Source organism: Vipera ursinii (genome assembly GCF_947247035.1).
Source record: "Vipera ursinii genome assembly, chromosome: Z".
NCBI classification, from domain to species: domain Eukaryota; kingdom Metazoa; phylum Chordata; class Lepidosauria; order Squamata; family Viperidae; genus Vipera; species Vipera ursinii.
In genome coordinates, this window is record NC_139517.1 from 53,051,444 (window position 1) to 53,064,859 (window position 13,416).

The 13,416-nt window shown below is 39.3% G+C and overlaps 1 protein-coding gene across 1 annotated transcript in view; it reads right to left on the reverse strand.

Annotated features, from left to right (window-relative positions):
* Positions 1-13,416, reverse strand: part of SLC9A3 (solute carrier family 9 member A3) — a gene marked incomplete at both ends in the record, with an annotated part of 190,805 nt that overhangs the window by 113,630 nt on the left and 63,759 nt on the right. The gene's annotated exons all lie outside the window — the stretch shown is intronic.

The window sequence follows — 13,416 nt, forward strand, 5'->3', positions numbered from 1 at the left end:
AATAAATAAAATAAATAAAAATAAATTATATTTCTCATTATAAGCTTGAAGAAATAAGTAAGCTAATATTAAAAATTCCCAATATTAATATAAATGCATCTTCAGCACATTTATCTACTAAAACATCACAAAATTTAATATTCAAACATAAGAAAAACTCAATTACTGTATAAGAAATGGAAACACTATTAAAAACTACAGAAGAAGGAAAAAAAGTTCTACAATAGAGTATTTTGCATATACTCGTATGTAAAACTTTTTTCCTTCTTTCCATCCTTAAGATATTAAACAAGAGTCACCACACACAGGGATTTGGAAAACTAAATTCTATCAACAAGGGCAGACTAGCATTTAGTGAAGCTTCAGAAACCTTGCATGTATCTAATCTCTTTTTTCTTTAAACTTTCTTCATCATATCTTTAGGTTGTGATAAAATTCCTGATACAATGTAAAGATAATAATTTCCTTACAAGCTAAATTTTCTTTCTTGTATTCACTGACAAATCTAATGACACAGTACCCTTTTTATCTTGAGTGAAAATCAGTCCACCTTGGATAGAAGCTAATATTATGCTAATACCCAAAGAAGACTCAGACCTGACCCAAATAAAGAATTACAGATCAATATCTCTACTAAATGTGGATTATAAAAGCTTTGCTTCAATAATAGCAGAAACACTAAAGAGATTTTTGATTGAATTCATACATTCAAATCAAAATGGATTCTTACCAAAGAGACAAAAAAAGAATAAGAATGATTTTAGATACATTGGAATATTATGAAATGCGTCCAGGGAAACACATGGCATTAATCTTTCTAGATGCACAGAAAGCTTTTGATAATGTCAATTGGCAATTTATGGTTTAACAACTAAACTATATGGATTTTGGAGAAAACTTTTTGAACATAATCCAAACAATTTATCATAGATAAATGGCTAAAATAACTTCACAGAGAGTTTCAATATTAAAAAAGGTACAAGACAAGGGTGTCCACTATCCCCACTATTATTTATTCTAACCCTGGAAGTGCTGAACAGAAATGTTAGACAGGATCCAGAAATGAAAGGAATGGAGATAAAAAATGAAGAGTATAAACTACAAGCATTTGCAGATGACTTGATATTTATATTAGAGGATCCCTTGGAGACAAGCCCTAAATTATTAGCAAATATCAAAGAATTTGGAGAAATAGCAGGACTGAAAATAAATAGAGAAAAGACTAAAGTTATAGTTAAAAATCTTACAGATAAACAAAAAAAACCAATTGTCAGAAAAAACATACCTCCAAGTAAATAAGAAAGTCAAATACTTGGGGATATATCTAACAGCAAGGTGCACAACAATACAAGAAGACAACTATGTAAAATTACTAAAACAAATAAAACTAGACCTGGAAAAATGAAAAAATCCACAACTATCAATTTTGGGAAGAATAGTTACTGTGAAAGTGAATATTCTACCCAAACTACTTTTCTTATTTTAAACAATAGCGATAAAAATTGAGATTTTTTTATAATCCCATTGGGTTATTCTGTCATGTAAAAGTTTGTAAAATTTTTCTTGATGTTGATTTGGTGTGTATATTCCAACCAAAAGTATTATCTTTCCTTCTATTATAAGTTCAATTGCAATATATCGTCCTTGTGCATCTGCCTCAATTAATTTAGCAGTTAGATCTTTCTTTCAGTATATAACTACTCCATTCTTCTTATCCGGGGCAGATGCAACAAAATGTATTCCCAATCTGGAGTTTGTCAAATACTTTTGGTCTACTACTCTAATATGTGTCTCTTGCAAACAAATAACATCATTTTTATATTGTTTCAAATAATGAAATATTTTTCCCTCTTTTGTGGTGAATTTAAGCCATTAACATTCCAAGTTAGAAACTTGGTCACCATCTTTCATGACTAGAAGCTTTTGCAACAATTTCTGCAGATTCATATGAACCTGTTGCTTTGGTCTTGCCCCTCCCACTGCTTCTGTTTTAGTAATTTCTTGAATTTTAATTTGATCTTGCTGTTTCTGCTGTTCTTGCACTTTTCGTCTGGCTGCTGCTCGCGTCACTCTTTGGCCTCTAGGTTCCTCTATTGATTTCAAAGGCTGGTCCATATCCACAACTAATTGTAGTTCTTCTTCAACCAACAAATTCGAACCTTCCGCATGAATCTGCTTCTCTTCCATTTGAGCCTGTTTTTTCTCTCCTTCCCTTCTTTTTTTCAGGAAATAGTGGCAAATCTGCTTTCAGTACATTAAAATAAAATTCTTTTGCTTTCCCTATTGTGTTAAGATGATATCTAGTACCTAGGTAGTTGACCACTATTCCAGCCAGTATATCCCATCTGAACTGATACTGCCTTTTTTTCAATTCATTTACCAGAAAAGCAAACTCTTTCCTTTTTCTTAAAATTTTTGGAGGAATTTCTTTCAACATCAAAACTTCTTGATTTTCCACTTGGAACCTATTATTATAAAAAGCTTGAATAATTTCATTTTGAATCACCCTCTTCGAAAAATAAATCACCACATCTCTTGGTAAATTCCTCTGCTTCGCAATCCAGGAGTTGACTCTAAAAACTTTTTCAATTTCCCGTATGAAATCCTCAACTTGCCAACCTATTATTGGAGCAAAGGCCTTTGCTGGTATCTCTCTCAGGTTTTCCTGTTTGTTCTCCTTCAATCCTCTAATTCAGGGGTCTTCAAACTTGGCCCTTTTATGACTTGTGGACTACAATTCCCAGAATTCCTCAGCCAGACATGCTGGCTGAGGAATTCTGGGAGTTGAAGTCCACAAGTCATAAAAGGGCCAAGTTTGAAGACCCCTGCTCTAATTCTTAAAGCAAATTCCATTTCTCTATATTGTAACATTACAGTTTCATCTTTCATCTTTTCCATTTTATTTTGAGCCTCAGTCATCTTATTTTCCAAAGCAATATTGCCTTGAGTTAATTCTTCCATACGATCATCCATGTTTTGAATATGTTGTGCCAATCCCTGAAATGCCAATAGAATATCTTCCCTTATTTCTTTATTTTTAATCTGCATAGTTTCTTTAATTTCTCCAATCTCTTCTGACATTAACTCAAATTTATCATTCATTTTTTCATCTATTTTTCCCATCTTGTTTTCTATGTTCTCCATCTTATCATTTATTTCTATTTCTATTTCTTTAGTTTGAGATTTCAAAGCCTCCTGCAGGTCTTTTAATGTCAAAGTTTGGGGGGCATTAAAACCTGTAAGTTTGATTGCTGTGCTGGTGAAGTCCCTGCACTCCTGGGCCCCCCAGATTTTGATGATTTTAATGACATCTTAAATCAATTATATTCTCTGTATTTAAAAAGATTAATCAAGTCAAAATGTTTATAGTCTTGCTGTTCTCTTCTTAAAATTCTTTTAGGTTCTTATAATTTTCTTATAGTCTTTACAGTTTTCAATATCCAAACAGCCACTTTCACTTTCAAATCACTTTCGATTCTTTGTTACAAAGAATCATTCAGGCAACATCTTTCCTTTCTTTTTAAAAAGACAGAAAGTTGAGATTCCAGAGTTAAAGTCTTATACTTGCTGTTTATACTGCTCCCACATCCACTCTGCTTGCGTTAATTCCTCAAGATAACAATCAGATCAAGTCAAGTCCAGCAGGAGTGGATTCAGCATCTTGCTCTGCTTTGAAGCAGAGAAATCCTCCAACCTGGAGTGTTTCCAGGCTTCGGGGGAGCTCTCACCTTCCAAGCCCCAGAATAAACACTCTGGGGCTCTAGCGGAGCTCTACCCCTACCTGGAATCTCCCCTTCCCCTCTTCGCCCTGGGGGAAGGGTTTGAAGCCGTGGAACAGCTGATTGTTGGCTGCTCCACGGCTTTTACGGAATGGCGGTCAATTTCGACCATCCACACCGCTGAAGCGCCACTTGGAAGTCTTGTATTTTAATGGGAGATTGGAATGGAGTTCTGGACACAGGAAAAGACAAAAGAAGGTCTTCTAATGGAATATCAAACCATGCGAAACTGCCTATATCTTTTTTTGAGCTTATGGATGACCTAGAATTGAGAGACATTTGGAGAGAGCGAAATATGGAAGAGAGGGATTTTACATTTTTTTCAGATAGGCACCAATCTTTTTCAAGGATTGATTTTATACTAATTACCAGTGATTTTCTTAATAGGGTGAAGAAAATTAAGATATGCCCAAGAACATTAACAGATCATAGTCCAGTGTGGATGGAACTGGTTCAAGAGAAAAGGGATAGAAGATCTTGGAGATTAAATGAAAATTTGTTTAGATATGAGGAAATTGTGAATGAATGTAGAAAACAAATGAGATATTTTTTTGTAATGAATATGCATAAGGGCACCTTGATTGAAATGGTTTGGGATGCAAGTAAAGCTTATATGAGAGGAGTCCTAATACATTTGAATAACAAATATAGACGTAAAAAGGAACAAAAGCGAAAGGAGTTAGAAGAGGAAATAAAGATGAAGGAGAGGTTACTTATCTTGAACCCAGCTGATAAGAAAGTGAAAGAAACAATTAATTTATTGAAAGGGCAGTTTAATATGTTGATGGCAGACCAGGTGGCAACCAACATACGATACACTAAACATAATACTTTTTATAACGCTAATCAGCCAGGTAGATAGTTAGCTTACTTGTTAAGGAAAAAAGAAAAGTCTCGGACGATAGAGAAAATAGAATATAAAGGTAAAAAGGTTTATCAACAAGATATTATCAGAAAGGTATTTTCAGAATTTTATTCTAAATTATATGCAAGTGATACAATTCAAAGTATAGATATAGATAAATATTTACAGGAGGAGAATATTCCTAAGGTTACTCAAGAACAGCGGGATGGAATGAATCAGTTAATAACTTTTGAAGAGATTGTTTTAGCAATTAAACAGTTGAAATTGGGTAAATCACCAGGGACAGATGGATTGACAGCTAGTTATTATAAAAATTTACAGTCAGAAATGGTGGAGCCTTTGAAGGACTTATTTAGAACAATTCAACTTGGGGGAGTAGTGCCCCCATCATGGAGAACAGCTTTCATAACATTGATTCCAAGGGATGATGAAGATCTTAGTCAACCAAAGAATTATAGACCAATATCTCTTTTAAACACTGATTATAAGATATTTGCTAAAGTATTGGCAAATAGAATAATGAATATAATGCAACAAGTGATACATAATGATCAATTGGGGTTTATAACTGGTAGACAAATTTATTTATTTATTTATTTATTTAATTTATATACCGCCCTTCTCTCAAGAGACTCAGGGCGGTTAACAGGGCAATACGTAAAAGACAGATACAAAAGTTAAAATTATTAAAACATGATTAAACAATGCCCATAATACAAATTTAAAATTAAAGTCATAATAACAAACCCACCCCATCCCATCAGGCCAGGCCCGCTTCCTTAAAGAGATGGGTTTTAAGGTCGCGCCGGAAGGAGCGGAGGTCGGGCGCCATCCGGAGCTCTACCGGAAGATGGTTCCATAAGTCCGGTGCACCCACAGAGAACGCTCTCCCCCTGGGGGCCACCAGTCGGCATTCTTTGACCGGCGGCACCCTGAGGAGGCCCTCTCTGTGGGAGCGTACTGGGCGGAGGGAAGTTGACGCCGGCTGCAGGTGCTCCCCAAGGTATTCTGGACCCATGCCATGGAGGGCTTTGTAGGTCATTACCAACACCTTGAACCTCACCCGGAAGACAACTGGCAACCAATGCAGCTCGCGGAGCAAAGGTGTAACATGGGAGTATCGGGAGACCCCCGACACAACTCTCGCGGCTGCATTCTGTGCCAGCTGGAGCCTCCGAGTGGTCTTCAAGGGTAGCCCCATGTAGAGAGCGTTGCAGTAATCAAGACGAGAGGTCACGAGCGCATGAGTGACCGTGCGCAAGGCATCACGGTCTAGATAGGGCCGCAACTGGCGCACCAGGCGAACCTGGGCGAACGCCCCCCTAGTTACAGCTACAATATGATCTTCTAAAGAGAGCTGTGAATCTAGGAGGACTCCCAAGTTGCGAGCCCTATCTACAGGAGGTAATGACTCACCCCCCATAATGAGGGGTGGGATATCCTGAATATCCCGGGATGCCGGTACGCACAGCCACTCCGTCTTGTCGGGGTTGAGACGAAGCCTGTTCCTCCCCATCCAGACCCGGACCGCCTCCAGGCACCGGGACATCACGTCAAGGGCATCACTGGGGTGGTTTGGGGTCGAAATGAAAAGTTGGGTATCATCAGCATACTGATGATACCCAACTCCAAAAATACGAATGATCTCACCCAGCGGTTTCATGTAGATGTTGAACAGAAGGGGCGAGAGGACCGACCCCTGAGGGACTCCACAAGCGAGAGGCCTCGCGGTCGACCTCTGCCCCCCCGTCAACACCGACTGCGAACATCCCTGGAGATAGGAGGAGAACCACTGAAGAACCGTGCCTCCCACTCCCAATCCCCTGAGACGCCGCAGCAAGATACCATGGTCGATGGTATCGAAAGCCGCTGAGAGGTCTAATAGGACTAGAACAGAGGAGTATCCTCTGTCCCGAGCCCTCCAGAGATCATTCACCAGCGCGACCAATGCCGTCTCCGTGCTGTACCCAGGCCTGAAGCCCGATTGGTATGGGTCTAGATAATCCGCTTCATCCAGGACCAGAGGGAGCTGATGCGCCACCACACTCTCAACAACCTTCGCAAGGAAGCGAAGGTTGGAGACCGGACGAAAGTTATTCAAAACAGCCGGATCCAAGGTAGGCTTCTTGAGGAGAGGTCTCACCACCGCCTCCTTCAAGGCGGCGGGAAAACTGCCCTCACTCAAAGAAGCAGCTATAACCGCCTGGAACCAGCTTCGTGTCCCCTCCCGGGCTGCATAAACCAGCCAGGAAGGGCACGGGTCCAATAAACATGTGGTGGAGCTCAGCCTCCCCATGATCCTGTCCACTTCCTCCGGAGTCACAGGATCGAACTCCTCCCAGATGACATCGACAAGATCACTCGTGTCCTGATCGTCCGATACTGCCCAGTCGGAGTCCAAACCGGTCCGAATCCGAGCGATTTTGTCCGACAGATGTTGACTAAATTCCTCGGCACGCCCCTGCAAGGGATCCTCACTGACCTCCTGGTTGAGGAGGGAGCGGGTCACCCTAAACAGGGCGGCCGGGCGATTATCTGCGGACGCGATGAGGGCAGCGAAATAGTTAGATCTCGCTACCCTCATCGCAGCGAGATAAGACCTAATATGGGTTCTTAGTCGCAATCGGTCGGATTCAGATCGGGTGGACCTCCAGACGCTCTCTAGGCCCCGTCTCTGACGCTTCATCTCCCGGAGCTCCGCGGAAAACCATGGAGCCCATTGGGATCTGCGCCGGGTCAGGGGCCGCAAGGGTACAACTCGGTCAAGTGCCTCCGTGGCCGTCCTTTCCCAGGCCTCCACTAAGGCATCCGCCGAGCTGTGAGCTGGGGAGGCAGGTGGGGCCCCCAGCGCTGCCTGAAACCTCTCAGGGTCCATTAAGCGCCTGGGGTGGAACCATCTAGTTGGCTCAACAACCCCACGGTGGGGGGTGGCAAAACGGAAGACCAGCCGCAGGAGATGATGATCGGTCCATGACAGGGGCATAACAATTGGGGAGCCCCCACCAAGATCATCTAACCACCGACCAGATAAGAAAACCAAGTCAAGGGTGTGGCCTCCCTCATGGGTTGGTCCATGCATTACCTGCGTCAGGTCCATGGCCGTCATGGAAGCCATGAACTCCCGAGCTAACTCAGATACTCCTCCCAGGGATGGTAGATTGAAGTCTCCCAAAACTATTAGTTTAGGAAACTCAATCACCAGCCCTGAGAGGATATCGAGAAGCTCAGGCAGGGCTGCTGCTACGCGACTAGGCGAAAGGTACGCGAGCAGCAAGCCCAACTGCGCCCTAGGACCAAACCTCAATAAGAGAGATTCACACCCGACTATCTGAGGAACGGTGGCCTCCTGCGGACATAAGGTCTCCCTCATAACTACAGCCACTCCCCCACCCCTACCCTGAGTCCGAGTCCGGTGTAGCACCCGGAAGCCTGGTGGGCAGAGATCCACCAGGGGGATACCACCCTCTGGGCCCAACCAGGTTTCCGTAATGCAAGCCAGGTCCGCTTGCTCACCCTCGACTAAATCCCGGACGAGGGGAGCCTTATTAGCAACGGACCTGGCATTTAGGTACTCAGGTGGCTGCACATCCCCGCTCCCAGAGCCTTGGTGATGTACAATGATGTACAATGTAAGACAAATTGTTAATTTATTGGAATATTTGGAATATTTGGAAAGAAACAACTAAGTCTCTGCTGCATTGATATTTTTAGATGCAGAGAAGGCATCGAATGTGAAATTATATAAAAACAATTATGAATTGTTATGGTAAAAAGTACAAAAGGAGATTGATTACAATTGTCTTGGTTTGGGAGAATAGCAGCCGTGAAGATGAACGTCTTACCAAAATTTTTATTTTTGTTCCAAATGATACCAATACTTAAGAAAGATGCAAATTTAAATGAGTGGCAAAAGGTATTAATACATTTATCTGGGCAGGGAAAAGACCGAGAGTAAAGCTTAAAATAATGCAAGATGCACGTGAGAGAGGGGGTTTGAAGATGCCCTATTTGAGATTATATTATGATGCAGTTGTGTTATCAACAATTAGTGATTGGTTCAATTTAATGGATGAAAGAATATTGAATATTGAGGGGTATGATTTATTGTATGGATGGCATGCGTATTTATTTTATGACAAAAAGGTGGATAATATTTTTAAGACTCATATTTTAAGGAATGCTTTGTTCCAAGTTTGGAAAAAGTACCAATATATATTAAATAATAAAATACCTATATGGGTAATACCTAGACATGCAATAGGAAATATAAATGTGGAGCAGAAACAAGATGTGATTACTTATAAAGAACTTCTTAGGATGGAAGGGAATATTTTGAAACTGAAACCTTTAAATGTTTTAAAGGAAGAAAAGATAGTACAGACTTGGTTTCAGTTTATACAATTACAAGCTAGATGGAAAGAAGATCAGAAAATTAGTATAATAAAAGTTGATGAAAATTTGATAAAGCAAATTAGAGATCAAAGTCAATTGCATATAAAAAGGTTATATAATGCTCTTATAGAGATTGATTCAGAATCGGGTTTAGTTAAAGATTGTATGATAAAATGGGCTCAGAATATTCAAGAGCCCATAATGATGGATACTTGGGGGAAAATTTGGGTTAGAAATGTAAAATTTACACAAGCACAAAACCTAAGAGAGAATTTTTATAAGATGTTTTATAGATGGCATTTAGATCCTAAAAAGTTAGCATGTATATATCCAAATCAACCACCTAAGTGTTGGAGATGTGGTAGTGAAGAGGCAACTTATTATCATATATGGTGGACATGTAAAAATGTTAAAGCCTTTTGGATAAAAATATGGTGGATTTTTCAGAAAGTTTTTAAGAAAAAAATAAGATTTACTCCGCAGCTAATCTTATTGGGGATTATTTTGGATTGTACTGTTATAGAAACTAAATTAATGTTACACTTAATAACGGCAGCCAGATTGTTGGTGGCGCAACATTGGAAGAAAGAAGATTTACCTACAATAGAACAATGGATACTTAAAGTAATGGAGGTAGCTGAAATGGCAAAAGTTTCAGCATATTTGAAAGAACAGTCACAAGAAAAATATATTTTGGAATGGAGAAGATGGATTGATTATATTCAAAACAAATATGGGACTAAAAATTTTCCAATAGCATAAATTCTTAACAATTATAGAAGTGTTATTATAATTACTTTAGTTTTGTTATAAGGGAGTTAAAGGGTGGAAGGTTTGTTAATGTTGTAATAGATATTTAGCATATGTTTGCATGAGATTGCTATATGTAATACCCTGTATTCTGCTTTGGGAAGACCGGGGGGGGAGGGAAAGGGGGAGGGTTGATGGGGAGAGGGGGTTTTATTATTAAATTTTTATAAAACTTTTCAATAAAAAAAATTGAGATTTTTTTGATGAATTAAATGCATCAATATTGAAATTTATTTGGCAAGGGAAAAAAGCTAGAATTAGACTGAAAATGTTACAAGAAGTGAAAGAAAATGGAGGCTTTGGGCTACCAGATTGGGTTTTGTACTATCAAGCAGTTGCACTAACATGGTTAAAAGAATGGATAACCCTTAGAAACAAAAGACTATTATACCTAGAAGGGCATGACCTACAACTTGGTTGGCATGGGATGGGAAGAACAAAATTCATAAATACTTTCAAAACCACTATGTAAGAAATGCACTGCTTCTGACATGGGAAAAGGTAAAATTGAGAATTAACATGAAAATACCAGGATGGTTTTCGACAACTGATGCATTTGTACACACAAATTTAATTAATTATGAGAAACTTGTGACATATAAAGATATTTTGAATACTGATGGGAAACTACAAACTAAACAAGAATTAGAAAAACTGGGCATAGAGCTATCATGTTGGCCACATTTGCAAATGCAAATGAGATATGAGAAAGATGTAAAAATATATGGTTTTTACAAAGATCAAACAGTGTTTGACCAGATACTATTGTCATCAGATGACAAATTGATTAATAAATTTTACAGTTTTATGTTAAATTTAAAGATGGAAGATGAACAAGTTAAAGAAACAATGATAATATAGGCCAAAAGGTTTGGGCACAATGTAGAGTTAGAAAAATGGCAAAACTTATGGGAAAGAAACTATAAAATAACAAGGGCAGTTACTTATAAAGAAAATCTATATAAAATGTTCTATAGATGGCACTTACCACCTGCAAGACTAGCAAAAATGTTTAAAAATATGTCTAGCAATTGTTGGAAATGCAGACAAAATCCAGGCACATATTATCATCTTTGGTGGACATGCCCTAAAGCAAAGAATTTTTGGTCAAAAATACAAAGGTGGCTAGAAAAGATGATAGGAGCACATGTAGACTATAAACTGGAATTATTTCTTTTAGGTATAATCTCAGAAAATTATGATAAAAAATGTGTATTCTTAATATTACATGTATTAACAGCAGCAAGAATTAAATCTGCTCAATATTGGAAAAATGAAGAAATACCATCTGAAGAAGATATAATTAAGAAAATGTTGGACTGTGCAGAAATGGATAGGCTCTCATTGAAAATGAAACAGAAACAAGATTCAGAATAGTTCTAAACATGGGAAATTTTTTATAAATGGTTAGAAAAATGGAATAAAGGGTAGGAATGGAAACTGTATTACTATTAATGTTAAATATGTAAACCCAGACAATGTGTTGCTTACTAAATACTAAAAATTATTATTGTTAAAAACTAATATATATATTAGTTGGCTTCTATTAAAAAGAAAAAGAAAAGAAGAAAAGCAGTCCACCATCTGCAATAATTGCACTATCAAATAGTAAACACCAGGGAATGTAACATCTCTTTTACTATGATTCTGATCAAATCTTATAGCAAGAATAAAATTATTCTATCATACATGTTAATCTTTGACGATCAGACATGTTGACCTCCCACTTTAATTGTGACATATTTGAAAGGCTCCAGTGTCAGAACCCACCTCAACCCACACCTTAAGAAAGTAGGACTCTTGGAGACAAGTTTTTCCAAGCAGGAACTTTTACTAAGAAATAGGAGATAGCAGGCATAATAGACAGGATCTGAAGAATTCCCTCACAGATCGATATTTTTAAAGTGTCCCCAAGCAAACCCCACCCCACAGTTCATTCAGTCAGTTCCAGATCAGCCAATCTTCAGGTGGTAAGTCCATCGTGGGAAAGAAGAAATAGCAGTCTGTTTGCAGCACAATCATTTCCACCACTCCTCACACTTCATTAGGAGAAACAAATCTTGTATTTCTCCCACACCCCCTTTTCTAGTTGCCCGTAAGTTGAGAGGGAATGCCTAGTAAGAAAGCAGTTGGTTATATTGTGATGGATAGCAGATAGGTGGAATAAACAAAGGTTACATTTAATGGAGGAAGTGAAAGCCATAAAGCCCCATGCCTGTTCCCTCTCCCCCCTTGGGAATGGCAGAATCCAGGGGAAGATGAGTTTTGGTTTTAGCTCAAAGGAGATAGTTAGAAATGAAATATAAATGGATTCTGACACCCAGATTGGATTTCATTATCCTTTTGAAGGCAACCTAAGCATAAATCAGTGTTGATTTATGATTATTATCTTTAACTACCTGACAAAATCCTTACCAGCCGTCACTGACATTTCACTTTGAATTGGTTTCCTGATTTTTCAATTTGTTTATTCCTTCAGATACTGAACAGCTTTTTTTTTGTTAAACTGAAGAATTTATGAGATTAGGTTGATGGATTTGTTATAAGAAATGATCCATTCATAAACTCCATTCATGAAGATAGGTGTCAAGGTTGAATCGCTAAGATGCATGCTAACTTCTATCACTACTCAACTTGCCATAGAAATAGGGGGAGGGGTAGAAAGCACAGGAAGGAAACAGGATTTTAAGAAGCCATCCACTGACCATGACAGCCTACAAAAAAAAAAAGAATGCCATGGTCACTAAAGCAGGTGTTTGATGGAGAAGTGGACCTTTCCCATAACAAACCAAAGACATACGATTGAGCAATGGAAGCACCTGCTGGGTTGGGTTAAGGGAAGCTATTGTTAATTAGGCAAAATTTTGCATGGGAACACCAGTGCTGGTTTTGCTTCTTCAGTTCCAAGATGTGTGCTCAATAAATTTTTATCTTTTATGGCACATCAAAGCATTGAAGATTCCTTGATTTTGAGTTCACTAGTTGGACAGTTGACATTAAACCAGCTTTCTAACATTATGAATGCAACCTATTCAGAGGCTTCTGAGAGGATTGTAGCATAGCAATGTCAGGAACTGAGAAGAAGATCCATGCCACAGCCAAGCCTGGACTGATCCCTCCTCAGGAAGTACTGGTATCAGCCCAGGTGGACTCCAGGACACAGCCAGTGGTAATGCAGTCCAAAGTGAGAGCAGAGAAGATGGAGCAGCCACCGGTGTGAGAAGAAGGAGCTGTGGCAGGGTCTCTCTATACTGGCCTGAAAATCCAATGGATGCCACTGAGATGGAGTTCCCCTAATTCCACTGGGGGTTGCGATAACCCGAGGGAGCAAGTGGAAAGCCAAGAGGGCTGCAGAGTGGGAAGAGTCAGCAAAGTGGAAGCCTCTGACCACCTCCACCTTCAGTGGAGCAGCTGCTCAAGATGTTTGTAGGATGGAGAGGCAAGGAGAGGAGCAGGCAAAATCCCCACCCTGGAGGATGGCACCTGGAACAGGTCAGACTATGTTGACTTTGTCCCCTTCTCTGCCCCAACCAATGGTGCTAAGTCAGGTGTGTCAGGGGATGGCAGGAA